Below are 18784 nucleotides of genomic sequence, written 5' to 3' on the forward strand. Positions count from 1 at the left end.
GCAGTTGTCCTTTTAAGATTTCTTTCCATTACTGCAAAAATCTCATTTTCTATAAGGAGAATAAAATCACACAATTATGAGCATTGCACATTCTAGTGACTTCTATAAAAACAATAAGATCATTTCATTACCAAATTATTAAACGACCTTTGAAATTTCCTGTAGATCAGCTACTCATTCAAGACCCGATAATCGGATATTCAAGAGATGTATATATCATAATGAGATACATCTGTAATGAGTATTTGATGTTCAAAATTAGAGGTTTTCTTTATGCTCACATTAGATTTGGCATCTGAATTGTCCGTGGTTTTGTTGATTCTATCGACTATTTAGTCTAAAATTGCTATATAATCGAGACTAATAATAAGGCATACATCATTGTTTGCACAAAAAATCAGAAAATAAATGGATAAAATATTTTTTAATCACTATCGCGTGGGATTCCATTTTCCTAGAATGCTCCTAGTTAATTGATTGAGGGGCATATGCACCAAAAAGTGACCGGGTCATCAACATGTGATTAATGCAATGAGTGTTGCTAGACACGTAACCAATCGGTATCAATGCTAGTGCTTATCGATAAGTGTCGCCAATTTGTTGTTGATATACGATCACGATTGGGTAATGATAATTGGTAAGAGTACCTATTGATAAAGATCAATGATCTATCAAAGTATTAAGAGAAAAAACCCATCAAGATATGATTGCGAGTTTGAAGCCCCTAGAGAATGAAGTGACTGCGATCGGGGGATGGTTAACATGCATTTTATAAAAACAACCGCTTAAACACAAGATCATGGTGTCATGGGAACATGGGCACAAGATTTTCAGAATGGAAGAACATAGGCACAACCTCTAGGAACCACTCAAGAACAGTTATGGCACAACCACTATAAGTACAATCGCCTATCCACTGAAGTCTCGCCGACCCCTCGCACAAATCAAACAAATTTATTACCTTTCAATATCTTTACTTTCTTGTATCGTGTTTTTATCTTTCAAACTCACGTCATCGATTAAATTTCGATATAATATTTTTGTGTTCTCAAGTTTTATCATCGTTTAAATTCTCATAGAGTTGGTTTATGTCCGATTCGCTTGTAATAACTGTACTTTCAGACCTTGTTGTCGATTAAAACCAGACACGGTGTGCATTTGTGTAGTTTTGTTTGAATTGAAGTTGTTGGTTCCTTCATTTGCTTGTGATACTTTCCTGTCTGAGTCAGCGCAGAGCCCGTCTCCTTCAATTAAAAACCGAATGGTTATAAACATAAAGCAACCCAAAACTGTAACAAAGACAATCCTTCCAATAATATCCTTATCACTAAACAATATATCCACAATGGTGCTATGGTGTACACCAAGCCTTCTTTTCATTTGAACAGAGGGTGGGCTAATGTTGCTTCCACTGCTGTTCTTGCCAACCATATCCAGGCTCTGAATATCAGTCAAGTGCTTAATGGCAATCCAAGGTGTCGAGAGGAACTTGAAGTAGGAAGAGATTCATCAAACTCTCTTCTGTTTGTTGCTAGAGAAGTGGATAGTGGCCTGTGGTTCACAGATGGCATGGTTTCTACCGCTCGTTTGATTTTTTTTTTAGCGGATCTTTTTTCCCCACTAAAGAAATGAACCTGCAGGAACATTCTATTATAATTATTTGATTTCTGGTTGAATTTATCTTACGTCAGTATGTTGCAAGTCATGCTACCAAAGTCATTCTTGTTGGAGTTGGCGAATACTTCGGGGACCCTTGTTTCTCACACCGGGTAAGCGGGCGGGCGGGTTTGGGCTGGCCCGTATAGTGCGAGATTAAGAGATTTCATATAGGTTTAGGTTTTGGGCCCGTTTGGGGCATATATATATTTTGCTCGTTTTTCTGATCATTGTAACGAGTTGAGTGGCTGTAAACCTAAAAACATAGTGAAATCTCTTTGCAGGACGTAACCCTAATCGAGGGTGAACCTGGGTAAATTCGTGCATCGTCTATTTTCTCTGTTTTCTGCGTGATCGTTCTGTTTCGGTTCTCGATACGTCCCTTCAATTCTTACCAATGATGGGGACAATCTTGTGTATCTGCAAATAAAGTAAGAACTGCATCTTTCAGCAACTGTTCCAGCTCAATTTAACACGGAGAGCTAAACATATAAACCCGCAATGGAGCATATATAAGTATGACAAAAGCAGCAGAGAAGCAACAGTCTGGAAGGATATGACATTGCAATGTCCAACATATAGCATTGTTTGAGTTAAAATTTTATGACACCATAGACAGCAGTGCAACATAATAATTACTTGCCTGAAACCAGAAAGTTAAGAGAGATGTGAAATAAATGCTTAGCATACTATAGCTAAGGGTCATATCTTTACCACCAGCAGATAGATCAGCAGTACGAGACAGATCATACCCAACATTCCACCAGCGGACAGATCATGCCCAACATTCCCAACTACTTATCTCTTGCTTGATATCTTGGTCATTGGAAATGCAACGATAAATATGTATACTAGTGAGGGCGAGAGAGAAAAGTCATCCCAGAGTAGAGTGTTGTTTATACCGTTTCTATGCATATAATTTGTTTTATAATTCGTTAAAACGTGGATAATATTCACACTGTGACGGAAAATCAAACGGTTCTGCTTTGTCAAACAATTCTCCTTTCTTGGAGAAGTCGGATCATAGATCATATTCTTGTGTGAGTCTATGGTTCCTCATGGGGATCATGCCTTCACAGATTTTCACAATTGGATCGAAAAGCAAAACATCACAACCGTCTAGGCTGAAATCTTATCAAATGGTTTAAAGATTTATTGCGTTTCAATCCAATGGCGAGAGATATGTGATGGCATCATGCCCCTCGGGGATCTTTCCTAATTTTTCTTGTGTGGTAACTTTTATAATTACCGTGGAAGCGATTGCCAACGAGAATGAAAGTAGCTTGATTAACTTCTCCAAAAAGGCACTTCGAATGAATTCTTGCTTTGCCTCCGACGCTCGTCTATGTGAGACCGTGCATGGACTCATGTTAAGTCCATTTCTAGTGTTGATCATGTAGGCCTGACACTGGGTCTCGTGTAATTGACTAAGATGGTCTATAAAAACTTTTCTAAAATTGAAAAATCGAAAAGAGTCGGTGCCTAGCATTTTTCAAAAGGACTAGTCGTAAATTCATAATGTTCGGCACGATGAGAAAACTCATACATGTCATTAATTCAGCTACTTTGTACCGAGATCGATAAAATTTGAAGCATGAATAATCTTTTAACCCATATTTAAAAAGTAGAAAACAATATAGATGAAGAAGATTCATATTTTTATCGTTTTTGTCCGGAAATGTTTGGTATTTTTATCAATAATTTGTCGTGAAAACATGTTTACTATCTTCATTAGCAAGAGGAGTTGATATGCATTGCGAGAAGTTTTATATACTTAAATTCGAGTCCAGTCGGGTTGAGCTCAAGTATGTCAAGTTTTATATAAAGTCGAGTTCAAGCAAAAAAAAAAAGAGCATATGATCAAAGCTCTAGTCGAGTTTCAAGCTTCGAGTTTATGGGTTGAGTCTACCTTGAGCCTAGCACTGTGTCAGCTCAACTCAATTCAAGTCACTCAATCACAGCTTCTCGAGGCCATAAACGCTACTGCCATTGGACAGTCTCCTATGCTTGCACCGGGTTTAGCTTGGGTTTACCAGATGTTCTATCAAGCAAGAACTTTGGGCTTGGCAGGGCATTCGTTTACAGCTGCAACAAGAAAAAAGAGTGCTTTTCATGGATAGAAATCTCCCATTTCTATCGTTATCGAAATTTGGCCTAAAGTCCTACGCGGTTGGTACAGTTGGTTAATGACTTTGTTGATATAGTGGAGATGATTCATCTTGTATTTGAGCTCCCTTTTGGTTTTAAGAGTTGTTTTGTGTACAGCTTCAGTTTTTTGAACTCCTTCTATATATGGGTTTCTACCTCCTTGGTGCCCTATACCTGAACTTTTTATCTATAAAAATAAAATTACACCTTTCTGAGGATTTTTAGGTTTTTGCAATAGCCCTTGATCCTAACACTTGGTTATCTAGTCATATTGTTTCAAGTACCAGCATTAACATCTCAAATATGATTTTGTGCTAATCACTAATCAGCATAACCATCATCCTCATACCCTGCTGGATTTATTGAGCGCAAAAACACAATATTAACTAACAATCATGATTCTTTTCGTGAGTAAAGCTCATCGGGACAAACTCAGCCCAAACCCTTGTGATGTCACTGAACCGACGTATTAGGGCAGTAATCAAGAACACAACAAACCCAACAACCAAATCAGCTAAGGCTAAGTTAGGGTGCCTTTACAACCTAAAGTCAAGATCTAAGATGTTCGACAGAAGCTTTAGATCCATAGAGCTACCGACACATTATCCAAAAAGAACAGTAGTAGGGATACTGAGACTAGTATGAAAAGCTGGTTTGAAGCAAGTTTAGGTTTTATCATCTCATTTTCTTCGTATAACTGAGTTTTCATTCGCATCCTTAGCTTGTTGACAATAAACATATCGTAGGAAACAAGAGTCTCACTTACCACGTTGAGTTCAATGAGTGCAATGTGGTTGTATATGTAATTCTTGATTTCTCCTAGGCTCTAAAATAGTGCTAATTGTGTCACGCCCCGCACCCTACGAGCGCGCAATCATCCCTCGATGGTCGATCATTGAATGCGACGTCCCAGGCACGTCGCCGACCCAACCCAAACATCAGAGATTAGGCACGCGCGGAAACAAATAGAAACAGCTCGGACAATTAATAATGACAAAGGTAGCAATAGCACGAAATAATAAATGCAATTCCTACACTTGGCAGATACATACATCGTTCACAAAAAGTCAATCCCCAAGCTAAAATCGCATCACGTGTTGAGGCCTCCTCTATGAGTTTCGCCTATTAAGCCAATTACCTAGATTGGCTGCATGCATCCATACCCTTCACTGAAATCAGCGCGTGCAATGCATACTATGCGTATCGAAGGTTCTGAAGATATACACTGTCGTTTGACACGTGAGATTGAGAAATGATAGGTTATTTATTGCCTTAAAGAAATGAGTCACTGATACACATTTGTTTGTGTTTTGTCCAAATAAGTGATAACTGAAATATCACACCGCAAGTCTAATATATCAAATGAATACATGAGGATTAAATCCTGCAAAAGAAGTATTCTCCATATCTTTGTTAAGCAATAATGAGTCACGACAAGAAGATGATGACAACGAACCAGAAATGCATCATAACTGCACATACAATAGAACACAAATGGAAGATGAAATCTCAAAAGTTTGTCCCAGCTTCTTGTTGACACCTAAATTTTGATTTTCCCACTTAGTCTTTTATCGCATGAAAATTAGGGGTTGAAGTCGACCCTTAAACAAAACACTGATATGGCATTGTTTCAATTTGTTGTATTTCTTTGCATTAGGCGCTAATAGTATTTTAGATTAACACGTTTAGCATTATGCATATTTGCATCAAGTCGGCCATGGGTGGTTGTATTAAATTCCAAAAATTACGGAAATTTTAATGAAACGTAATTTATGAGAGAGATAGCCAGCTAAATGGAGGAATTCGTGGGTCCATGAATGATAATTTCACGGCCGAAGACAAAGGAAACTGACGGCAATTGAGAGGCAAAATCAAAATAAGGAGCTGATTGGGATGCACAAACGGGCTGGCCGTGCAATGGCGTGAATCAAGAGAAAAGGAAACTTAAGAGATTTGCAAAGAAAGAGAGGTGTCTAGAGCCACTATAAAAGGGCACCTTCTGTCAAGAACAAGGGGGAAGGAGCACAATTCATTACGTCAATGCTCATATCGAGAAATGTAAAGAGTACGTGGATCACATTATCGTTGCATCCCACCATCATCTCCGGTCTCCTCCCAAGCGGTCTCGGTGATTTCTTCGAACGAGTACTGTGACATTCCGAATTTCGGCCCATAGTTGGGATTTATAAAACGTGTAATTCGTCAGTGTGCTTATAGTAAAATCTCGCCCGGGAACTGATCACTCTCGGTTATTGTTTTAAAATTGAGATTTCGCTAGAATCGCGCTCGATCGAATTTGGCCGTTATTTAGACCCCGAACTTGACAGTCGATTTTCGGGAGTTTCTGGACGAAATAAATTGGACGGTGTCAATATTATCGTAGCCAGCGTTGAGATTGTCAGGAATAATGGAAAAAGGGGAGTTTTTGACCGGGTGCGAATTCGGACAAGTAGACCTCCCTCGATATAGTTTGATTTAATTAATTCGGCATTTGTCCCTTTTTATATGCGAGGCTTATTTTGGACCGGTAGATCGCTTTCGATTTTGAATTTGGATCATCAGATCGCATTTAATATTTGATTGAAGTTAAATTTTTTTATTGTTCTCTCTCTCTCCCCGGTCACCTCCCCCTGCGCACGTCTATCCCTTCTCCCCTGTGTCAGACCCATCCCTTCTCCTTCTCTCTCTTCCTTTTTCTTTTTCTTCTTCCTTCTTTCTTCTTCTTCTTCCTCCTCCTTCGCCGCTCGATCGTTTACGCCTGCTCGCACCACCCGGCGACCCGACCGAGGCTCGCCTCCGGCCCGTCGCCATCGCTGCCGTCTCGCCGCTGTCCGGTCACCCAATGCCTGCCAAGTTCGTCGCCCCGCGACCCCCGCTCGTCGGCCTTGTCCCTTGTCTTCGGCCACATCCTGGCGCACGCGGCAGGAGGCTTGCCAAGCTTGCGTCCGCCGTGGTCCGGCGTTGCCTTGCCCGTCCGCCGGCCTGTCCTCCGTCGCCCGGACCACGCAGACGCCGTGCCACCTCCCGCCGCCGCGCTCCCCCCTCTCCCCCTGTTTCTCTCTTCCCGACGCCTTCCTTTCGGCTCAAGCTCGCCGCCGCCGTGGTCGTTCGGCCCGCGCCGCTCGGCCTCCGCCACCCCCAGTCTCTCCCCCCTCCGCCGACCCTGCCGCTTCCCCTTGGCCGCCACCACCTTTCTTCCTCTGTTTTTCTTCCTCCCCGACGCCTCCCTGTTTTGGGCTCTCCCGGCGCCGCCTCGACCAGCAGCCGCGCGCGCCGTACCGGCCGCCGTCGTGCCCGTCTACCACCACCTAGCCCGGCGACCACCTTGCCCAGCCAGCCCGAGAGTGCCCAGGAGCCGTGGCCGAGCCCGCGCCCTTGCTCGTACGGTTCGGCCGAGGGGAGGGCGTCCTTGTTCATTCGGGGCCCGTCCTTTGTTCATCGGGGGCCTTGTTCATCAAGGGCCGTCTTGTTCATTCCGAACCTTGTTCATCCGAGACCCATTACTTGTTCATTCCGAACCTTTGTTCATCGGGGCCCGTTCTGTTCATTCGGCCTTTGTTCATCAGGCCCGTTTTTGAGCCCGTGCGGGTTTTCCCGAGCCAAATTGAAGTAAGTGACTTCCTAAACCCTACCTAGTACTTTGGGTATTTTATGACTTGTCTTGGGTTTAGAACGGTTAGAGCGTGATTTAATTTAATTATATTATGATATAATTGTGCTAATTGGATTGGATAAAATGATGTGCATGATTTAGGTGATCGTACGTGGCCGACTTGAACGTCGGGTTTGTGGATTGACGTGGTGAGTTGTGAATATGGATGGTTTAATGCAATTGGCGTGAAATTGATTGAATTGAATGGCGTGTGCATGCCTGTCGATTATAAGCCGGATTGATCGGAGGGCTACGGACTTGGGACGTGTTGACGGCGGTCCGTGTGAAGGCATGAATGGCCGGTGTGCCAAATGGATGCGGGCTTGAGACGTGTTGACGGTGGCCCGTTAGAGGTGTGTTGGACCGGGACGTATTTACGTCGGTCATTGGAAATTGAGCCCGGATTGATCGGAGGGCTACGGACTTGGGACGTGTTGACGGCGGTCCGTGTGAAAGCATGAATGGCCGGTGTGCCAAGTGGGCTGAGGCGCGAGTGGCGCGGGCGGTGAGAATGGACCTGAGGCGCGGGCGCGGGTCGTGAAAGATGTTCGGCCACGCATGCGATTTGAGTGTGATTGAAATGTCCGGTTGAGTGTGACTGAATTGGCTGGTAGAGTGTGATTGAATTGGCTGGTTGAATGTGTGGTCGAATTAGTAAGATGAATTGCGTGCAAGTGTGGTTGGCGTTTGAGCAATTGCGATGTGCTATTTAGTTACTATTCTGTATTACCATGTTATGACTAACGTGCGGTGTTAGCATGGGTTCGATGGTGAGGTAAGTATAAGGATGCGATTTTATTTTATATGTTATGGGATAGATGTAGATTGCATGTACGACTTGTCAGGTACGCATTGGCCTACGTGGGGTATAGGGGGTTGCTTATTGAGACTCGTTCTCACGGTTATTATATAACCATTTCAGATCCGCGACCGTGATTGATTGGAGACGCCACCAGGGTATCTCGGGAGTGGAGGACGAGTCAAGTTGCCCCATATTTTTGTGTGCCCCTCTTTTGTATAGTGAAGTAGGATATCCAAACCACTACTCCGTTTTGATGTTGTGTATTTGGAATTATTGTTTTGTGCTATCCCTTCGTCATATGTTATTGTCCGGGTTGTTTTATTTCGCTTCCGCTTGCGTAGTTCGTTTGGGTCGGCGACGCGTCCTGGGACGTCGCGTTCAATGATCGACCATCGAGGGGTGATCGCGCGCTCGTAGGGTGCGGGGCGTGACAAGTACGCCCAGTGCTCGCGCAGATTCTCACAGCCCCGACACACCTTCGGCCGCAACCTACAAGTGCATCGTCAACAAGCCACCGGGTGACTCCAACGACTCCCCGACTTGTTCTTGGCTACGCGACCACTGCCCGTCACTGTCCGGGTCATATGTCAATTTGTTTGCACATACATTGATCAAATACATATGAAATGGCAAGTGCTTCCTTTTGCTACTTCAAGATTGGAACTTATTTCGCTTAAGTGCCCTCTAGCTAGCTGACTTGCAGGATCATATGTCAATTTAGTCAAATCATTAAATGGAAAAGGAGAAACGGAACATGCCCTGCCAAGATTAAAACTCAAGAACACACTTTGGAGTTCGTTGATTAAAGTCTAATCACATTTCAAAACCGTCAATTCAAATTGAACAAAAAGGAAAAAATGACGCTTTCAATATGAAATTCTTCAAATCGCTTCAGAAGTATGAAATTCAGTACTAATTTGTTTTTAGGGAAAAGTGCCAAAAAAGTCCTAAACCTTTTGCATTAGTGCCAATTTAGTCCTAAACCATTTTTTGGTGCCAATTCAGTCCTAAACCTTTTTTTGGTGCCAATTCAGTCCTAAGCCTTTTGCATTGGTGCCAATTTAGTCATAAACCTTTTTTTGGTGCCAATTAAGTCCTAAAGCTTTTAAATTGGTGCCAATTCAGTCTTAAACCTTTTGTTTTGGTGCCAATTTAGTCCTTTCGGCCAATTTTGATTGGAATTTGCCGACGTGGACGCCGGCCGGCCGGCGGCCGGTCACCAACGCCGACGTGGACAACTTTAATAATATTTTAATATTTTTTTTGAATTTTTATTTTTTTTCTTTTTTTTTCTTTTTTTTTCCACTTTTTTTTTGGGTCTCTCCCCCTTCCTCTGGCCGGTCGCCGGTCCTATGACCGTCCAGAGGCCAGAGGCCGGCGAGCTCGACCTCGCCAGCCACTGTCGAGGGCGGCCTCGCCCGGCGAGGGCGAGCCTCGCCATGGTCGGTCGAGGCCCGACCTCGCCGGATCTGACGAGGTCGAGCCTCGCCCGACCAAGGCAAGGCTCGAGCCCTCGCCAGGGGCCTCCCGGCGAGGGCTCGAGCCTTGCCTTGGTCGGGCGAGGCTCGACCTCGTCGGATCCGGCGCGAGGTCGGGCCTTGCCACGCCCTCGCCGTTGCCCTCTGCGAGGGCTCGAGCCTCGCCATGGTCGGGCGAGGCCCGACCTCACCGGATCTGGCGAGGTCGAGCCTTGCCCAGCGACCTCGCTAGATTCGGCGAGGTCGAGCCTCGACCGACCATGGCGAGGCTCGCCCTCGCCGGGCGAGGCCGCCCTCAACAGTGGTCAGCGAGGTCGAGCTCGCCGGCCTCTGGCCGATTGCCGGACCGGCGACCGGCCAGAGGAAGGGGGAGAGACCCAAAAAAAAAAGTGGAAAAAAAAGAAAAAAAGGAAAAAAATAAAAATTCAAAAAAATATTAAAATATTATTAAAGTTGTCCACGTCAGCGCCGGTTACCAACCGACTGGCGTCCATGTCAGCAAATTTCGATCAAAATTGGCCGGAAGGACTAAATTGGCACAATAACAAAAAGTTTAGGACTGAATTGGCACCAATTTAAATGGTTTAGGACTTAATTGGCACCAAAAAAAAGTTTATGACTAAATTGGCACCAATGCAAAAGGTTCAGGACTGAATTGGCACCAAAAAAAGGTTTAGGACTAAATTGGCACTAATGCAAAAGGTTTAGGACTTTTTTGGCACTTTTCCCTTTATTTTTATGACGAAGAAACCCGCCTCGGGTAAACCTCGTGACATTCTTCAATATCCTGTTATACTACTTGATTAGATTAATGTGATTAGTTTAGCCCATCTCCACATAATTATTGATATGGTGAATATCAATCTATTCAGTAATTCATGATCCATTTTTTTCAGATTCTTATGGCCACGACCTTCGAACGAATGTCTTCTTTTGTGACGGTATTGATAGTAAACTAGTTAGACGAATTCGTAAATGTACTTTCCTATTCTCCTTCTAGTTAACAGTCTCAATCATTTTACTTGTACATTACCCATTGAGCATCGAAACATTAAACCTACAATTTAGCTAAAATAGACTATTATATGAAAAAGTAGGAAAGAATAACTTGTCTACTATCAGCTTCTTCCCAATTTCAAATTTATTTATATCTTAGAGTACGTGGATTTCTTTAAATGAAATTTTCATGCGATGTTAATAGCTAAGTTATTACTCAAGACCATCCCTTCCCATCCCTTATTTAAATTCTATTTAAATTGTAAGATCAAAGAACAAAAAGCTGTTGAACAATAAATTTGTGGGTAAAGCCTATGAACTTCTCTTTAATTATGTAAAAAGAACTTAATTCAAATTATATAACCTATAATGAAATAAATATAAATTAAATGCAATGGGCATGTTTCAAATAAGTTGTATATTTATTTTTCTTAAAGTTTTCCCGAGTTAAATGAACTATATCATTTGTTTCGGTCTTAGTTAATTATATCTGGTTTATTTAAGGATACTATATCATTAGAACAAAGATTTGCATCATTCAAGAAATTTTGCTTAATGAAATGCATTGCGCTCTTTATTTCATACTTAGTTAAATAGAAAATTCTATCGTTTAAGAAATTATGTTTAACACAAAATATATCGTATAAGAATATATTTGAGTTACTTTCTCTTGATTCATTTATTTTTGGAAATTTAAGCTCCGCAAAGGATAGGTGTTTGAAGATTATAAAATCAATAAGCTATGATAATCATTGTTCATGTGTGGACCACATGGCAGAAACGTGCCATGTGTCTTGCCACGAGGCAATAAAAGCGGTTAAGTGATGTGCCATGTACTGTGTACAAAAATGAACATTCTCTAAGCTCTAGCTTTAATATTTTTCAATTATTAGTATCGCTAATAATATGAGATTGGACGTAAGAGAAGAGACGAGGCTAACGATACTATTTACATTTTCATTTCAAGCTTATATTGATAAACTCACTTTTACATGTATTAATTCTCCTTTTTGTTATTATTAGTGCCGGTGATTTTCTAATGTATATTATTGCGGATTCTTATCCATTGAGTGCAAAAAGCATGAAAGAGACGAATATTGGACCCATGTGCCACGGGTAGTGCCGAATAATTATAGCTCAAATTGAAAATTTCGGGACCGGCGTGAGATTTCGCCGTCTCTCCCCGCCCTTTTGATTTATAGAATCTGCACCACATATTTATAATTTCGATACTTAGCATGATGCTTGCTATGAAATTTTCCGCAGTGAAGTCATTAAAACACGCAGAATACGTAAATCAACATTCCTTACTCCGTAGTTTTGTAAGCAAGCTCATTTGGCCGAACGAAGAAAGCTCCTCCTCGACGTCTGAGTGCGTAACAAAACCCTGCAAATAATTAAATACCAGAGAACTCTCTCGCCTTCGCCAACGACGCAGGTTCTTCGACCTGAACATCCCCTACGACCGCCCTCTTCACGTCGTCATCCGTTTGACGAGCCCGACGGCATCGGGATCGCGCAACGAAGGCGACGGGGGAGCTTGGCTGCAACGGCCGTCGCCCGAAGATGCGGTACCACACACTTTGAGAAGATCGTTGGCCATCATTATCTGGGCGAGATCGATGTGTTTTTGGAATATTTAAGAGTTTAAGTGACGGAGCCCGCGGGCAGCACGCCATAATGGGTCTCATTTGCGTTCAGCCTCTTTCTCTCACTCTCAGGCTGCAATCTCTCTCGCGCCTCTCTCACGCCTCTCAGCGCTTGCACAAGGTAAAAGCTTGTCTCCTTCTCCAACTTCCTCGAGGTGTTTGTGTCGGTTTGTCCCTCTAACTCATGTATTAATCGCTTCCATAGTTGTCTGGCGTAAGTGATTGATCTGTTCAATGAACGGTGATGGCCGGAGTGGTGTTCAATTGTCATTACTCATAGATGATTCGTTTGCTTTATGATTGCAGACACTGTTGTTCCGACATGGGAGACATTCAGTTTCAGGCGCCTCCCCTGCCTTACCACGACCGTGGTAAGCGCCACATCACGATGGTAGTTACCATCGTACTAGCCGCCATTGGATTCCTTGGCGGCTTCTTCTTCTTGTGGTGGTGGACACGTTGCCATCAATCTCCCGGAGCAGCGCAGGCTGCGGCGCCCATGGAGGCGCCAGCTAAGGCACCGACAGAGGTGCCTGAGCTCGTGGACCTAGCGTCCAATCCAGAGTGTCATCCGCAGAGGCTTAATCACTTATTTGTTTTTCATAACTTAATTTCAAATTAAGTGGATTATAGATAAAATTATTTTCATTGTTATTTTCATTTCGGTGATCTCTTTTAAATGGTTTCGTATACACTTAAAACAAAAGAACTCCAAATGTAAAAAAGTAAGTGGAAAATTGCACGTGTGCATTATACGTGCATTTTACGTCCACTTTCCTTATCAACTGCAGGAACTTGCACCATTGTTATAATGAGACATTGAAAGGCAATAGCTAAACCAGAGATTTAGGTAGTTTTTAAGCCTGTTAGCAGTGCGATAAGTATCAATTTCTTAGGATAAGATAGAAAGGATTGCAGGAAGGCTGAGAGGCAAGTCTATAGTTTTGATTGAGCTCCTGACATTTGGCTAACCTGATCCCAAAAGAGTACTTTTGGTTTGTGTCATATGCTCGTCTCGTGGATTGTGTGTCCGAGCGTCGTCCAGTCCTAGTTGGAAAATGGTCATTGACTTTTTTATGATGAAGTTATTTTCCTGAATTTAAATATATGATTTGCAGATACTGTGTTCCGTCCAAATGAGGAAGATTTCAAGGTCCTCTTAGGGATAAGAGTTATTGGATTTACAGATTAAAAATTGAATTATGTGTCCATTGATACAATATTTTCAAAATAACAATTTATGAATATTTTGCGGAAGAAAAAAAAAAAGATTATGATCCCTTAAAAGTAGAAGGTCCGATCCACTTCACAGAATAGTATAGATAATTAAAATGTGCTTCTCTATCAATTTTTTAATGAGGAGGGCTGCAAGTATATGCGGGAATGAACGAGTGCGATTCCCTTAAAACATTATGAGTCCTTGAATATATCGGTGATTGTAATTTGGATTTGGAATTTCTTTTTTTTGCAATACGAAGAAGTTCACATATGCTAAATAAGTTCAAAGATGTCTCTGGACATAGAGTCCCCGTTCAAGTTTTGAGCTGAAAAACAAGGGTATGACGAATTGTGTAACCTCAAGGAAACTTATTTTACACAATTCAAGGAAAACTTACCTTGAGGTCACACAATTCATCATTTGTTTATTTTACAAAGTTTTGGGTTCGTCATATGCAATAAGTTAACATTTTTATTTATATATAGTCAAATGAAATTTTGTATGTAATCATCTGTAAACTTCATTACTTTTACTTCTAGATTTCATGCCGAAACTTTCGATAAATTTGCACTATTGCAAAAATCTCATTTTCTATAAGCGAGTAAAATCACGCATCTCTTTTGCGTAGCACACAAATTCTAGTGATTATAGTAGAAACAACTAGGTAATTTTCATCAATAAATTATCGAGAGATCTTTGAAAATTCTTTTAGATAATGGATACTCAAGAAATATATATAATAAGAGACATCTAGGATGAGTATTGGAAATGCAATATTAGAAGTTCTCTTTATAGTAACACTAGATTTGGCAACTGAATTATCCTTCGTGTGTTGATTCTATTGTACTATCTAGTCTAAAATCTAGTTTATCGACACTGATAGATTGGCAAATATTTATTATCTATGCAAAAATTTGGAAAATTAAAGGATAAAGCATTTACAATTTAGGTTACGAGAAACTATATCTCCACAACTACAAGATCTACCTTCCCCACCTGCAAGCACCTAAGTTCCCTCCCTTTGTTTTTCTTCCCGGAAGAGGAGGAATACGGAGAGAACTTATAGAGAGATCTCTCCACCATACCGAGGAGGAGGGTAAGATAGACTCCATGTCAGTTTCGACTAGTTACTGCTGGGTAGGCAGGTGTAGTAGCCTGGGGTAATGCAAGGGAGCTTCGGCTCCTGCTTGGCTGGCCTATGCTTCGCGTAGTGTCTATTCAACCGACATCTGACCAAGTACCCCTGATTTAATAGACACTGTGCGATCACAGTATCCGAGGCTCCCTTGCATCACCCTAGGCGTGAGAGGTTACTACACTTGCCTACTTACCGATAGCTAGCCGAAGCTGATGTTGAGTCTACTTCTCTACCTACAAGCCCTTAAGTTCCTTCTCATTGTTTTTCTTCTCGGGAGAGAAAGAATACTGTGACATCCTCAAATCTAGACTCTATTCAAGATATGATGAATGGTTATTTCATCAATGCGCAATGAGTAGAATTAGGCTCTAAATGACAAATTTAGCGCAAATTAATTTTTTGACTACAAAAAATCCCAAATTGGTACACATGTGATAAATTTACCACAACTTTTTGATCACAAAAAACCTCAAACTGGTACAATTTACCTTTGGTTAGCTTCTGTCAAATTTTACCGTTAAAGTTGTTGATATAGATGACACATGGTGACATGGTATGGTGACGTGGCAAGTCCACTTGGAAATCCTACCACGAAAAACCTCAAATTGGTACACTTGTGACAATTTGACTATATTAGTTTGGAGTTTTTCATAATATTAATCCTATGAATTTTCATGTGGACTTGGCACATCACCATACCACGTCACCATGTGTCATCCACATCAGCAAGTTTAACGGTAAAATTTGACAGAAGTTAACGGAGAGTAAACTTGTCACAGGCGTACTGGTTTGGGGTTTTGGTGGTAAAAAAAAATTAGTTTGAAGTAATTTTTTGACAAGTGTACCAGTTTGGGATTTATCGTGGTAAAAAAAATAGTTTATGGTAAATTTGTCTTGCGTGTACCAGTTTGGGGTTTTTTGTGATATTTATCACTAATAAAAAAAGCCGGACTTATCTTTTTGATTTGTATTATTTCCTAAGGCTAACTCTACTTTTCCTTTTGATTTTAACTTTTTTCTTTTCTTTTGTTTGGTTATTCAATCCTTTTTAAAGGTTTAAGCTAAAGGTCAAGGAACATCTCTTTCTATTCAATGTTTAACTTTTTTAGAAATGCTGAGGTAAAAAAACAAACTTGAACAATATTATGAAGTTATTAAGGTAAAGAAAAAAAATATTCTCTTCCCATGCGCCAGAGGAAAAACTCTTTGATTGTTTGGCTCGACTAGATTCTGAATGTGACGATGTCACGCCCCGAACCCCATCGAGCTCGCGACATCCCCTGCTCCGGTCGAAATGATGCGACGTCCCAGGAACGTCACCGACCCAACCCAAACATCAGTGCCACATGCGGAAGCGAATAACAAAACCCCGGACAGAAAGATGACGACGACGGGGTAGACCACCATAACAATCAAACAACATAATCATACAGCACCGAATATACAAACATAAATACAGATGAGCATCCTCCACCACCGTTTTAACAAAAGTTCAGGGGTTTGGTTATCTTAACTTCACTATCGGATAACCCAAGTCAAACAACCCCTAAAATGGCCTAGGGAAAAACCTAATGGTCGCCTCCTTCCTTCATATTCCCACTTCGCTTGGTTCGATCATTCGGAAGACCTCTTAGGCATCGCTTGCAATTCCACCGGGCACCAAAAGCGGTCGAACTTTCAAAAAGAAGAGGCGAACTTCCCGGGTTTACGGCTTGGGGGTCTAAAATTGTGGATTATACAACTATGAGACGAATCTCAATAAGTGTACAACCTCAAACCCCACGTAGGCACTCACGTACCGCCAGACAGATCACGCATCTCACACAACGATCAATCAATCTAACAATCACACATGAACCTACCTGGAATTCCTCATGCACGTCCCTGCACGTTAGTCAACCACACAGCCAGTATGCCACAAAAATACATCACAGCCGCGCGCGTGCCCCGATTATAGAGCAAAACCCACTTGGGCACGTCCCATACCATGCCTAGCAGTTTTTACCCCATAATCGAGCATCACACCACGCGATACAAACACGCTCGCACACCAACTCACACCACGCGTCACTTTCTCAAACCTCGCATCTCAAGCCAATTCCCGCTCATTCTCAACTTTTCCACCACTACCGCGCCCGCGTAAAACGCATCAGGCCAACGGTCTTCTGATCTCGTCAGGCATCGTCACCCCGTCGGGCCGGGCATCGTCACCTCGTCAGGGACGGCATCGTCCCGCGTAAACGTACACGCCTCAGGACGGAATCCTACACACACTTTCCTTCTACCGCGCCCGCGTAAAACGCATCAGGCCAACGGTCTTCTGACCACGTCAGGCATCGACACCTCGTCAGGCCGGGCATCGTCACCTCGTCAGGGACGGCATCGTCCCGCGTAACGTACACGCCTCAGGACGGACCTTTCCAATCAAACCACATTTCCATATCCTCGTTCCACTCAAACCACACTTACGCACGACCAGCAACCACATGACCCAACACAATTCCACATTGCACGCACAATTCACAAGTCACATACACTTCGCAAATATACATTTTCACCACGCAAGCACACCGCACAATCATACACATATAACACGCGATCCCAAAGCACAATCACACATTCTTGGCACGCGAACATATTGCGCAATCGCACTGCCACACCATCACACCTCACGGCCACACACGTGACATATACGACCACACGTACACAACCCGAAACACAATCCCAAATCAGCCAACTACCACAAATCGCACAATCACGCACAAATTTCCATTCAAGGCACAATTCCAATAATTAATCGCACAAATTAATTCCAATCAAACCTCAACATCACAGCCCTAATCCAAGCTCCCTAAACCTCAAAATTCTTCGCCTAATCAGTCCGCAACCACCAAATAATCAGTCACTCAAATCAGTCCCGAACAGCCCCTAAAACAGTCACAAAATCGCCTAAACCAGGTCCAAACTGGGCAGTTGCGTAGTGACAGAAATCTATTTGAAATAAATAGTAAACCAACTCTAAAAATTATGAAATTTGAATATGTTGTACAAAACATCTCAATGAACATTTTCCGTGAAGAACTCGAAACCCAGTTCTAACCGTAAACACCTCGTTTTAACACTCAAAGTCAGATGAAATCCGGTTCGCTCAGACAGCCCCTCAGGCCATCAAAATACAACTCATTCGGTACCCAAATCATTTTGGAAAATCTTGAAATTTTTATATGTTATAGCTACAAATGCTCCTAACAATTTCCGTCAAGGAAGTATTTTGAAAATAGGCCTGGAAAAATTTATAAAAATTCGAACATACCCGAAGGTCGGGTGAACAGTAAATCGGGCAGTTTTATTTCGGTCCAAAGATGGACTTCCGAATGGAATCAAATGATTTCCAAAAATTCCCAAATTAAAATATGTTATACTTCAAGATGTTGGAAACAACTTTCATGCAGAACACTTCCTCAAATTCGGGCCACACAAGTCACAGTAAAAATAACAAAAATCAGCGACGCAGCAGCAACCTAACTGGAAATCAGCCAACACACACCACCGAGCAAACAAGCCACTAAACTCACCATAAACCGAGCCCTAAACAAGCCTAACAATACCCGAGGTCCTAGGCGACATTTGGGAAGGTCACTTACCTAAGAAAGGCGAGACGAACGGGCTGGATGGGTGGCTGAAACGGGCGGAACAGCAGCAGCAGCAGCAGCAGCAATGGGAGGAAATGGCTAAGGAAGAGAATGAAGGAAGAAAGGAGGAGGAGGAAAACGTGGGGAAGGGGCTGCTGTTGGTGGTCTGGCCGAATGGGGCTGGGGGAGAGAGAGAGAGAGAGAGAGAGAGAGAGAGAGAGAGAGAGAGAGAGAGAGTTGGTCAAATATGACAGCCCCAAGTGCCACGTGTCGCGATCCTACGCACTTTAACCATTTTACCCTTGATCTGACGGTCTAAGTTTAACCCAATCCAATAATTGAGGGGCAAAATTATCCAAGGCCCAATAATGCAGCTGAAAAAATCAATAATAATAATCCCAAATAATTTCCCAA

This window comes from Syzygium oleosum, unplaced genomic scaffold, assembly GCF_021117445.2.
Source record: "Syzygium oleosum isolate NSW1041296 unplaced genomic scaffold, Sole_v2.1 Sole_v2.14, whole genome shotgun sequence".
Taxonomy (NCBI): domain Eukaryota; kingdom Viridiplantae; phylum Streptophyta; class Magnoliopsida; order Myrtales; family Myrtaceae; genus Syzygium; species Syzygium oleosum.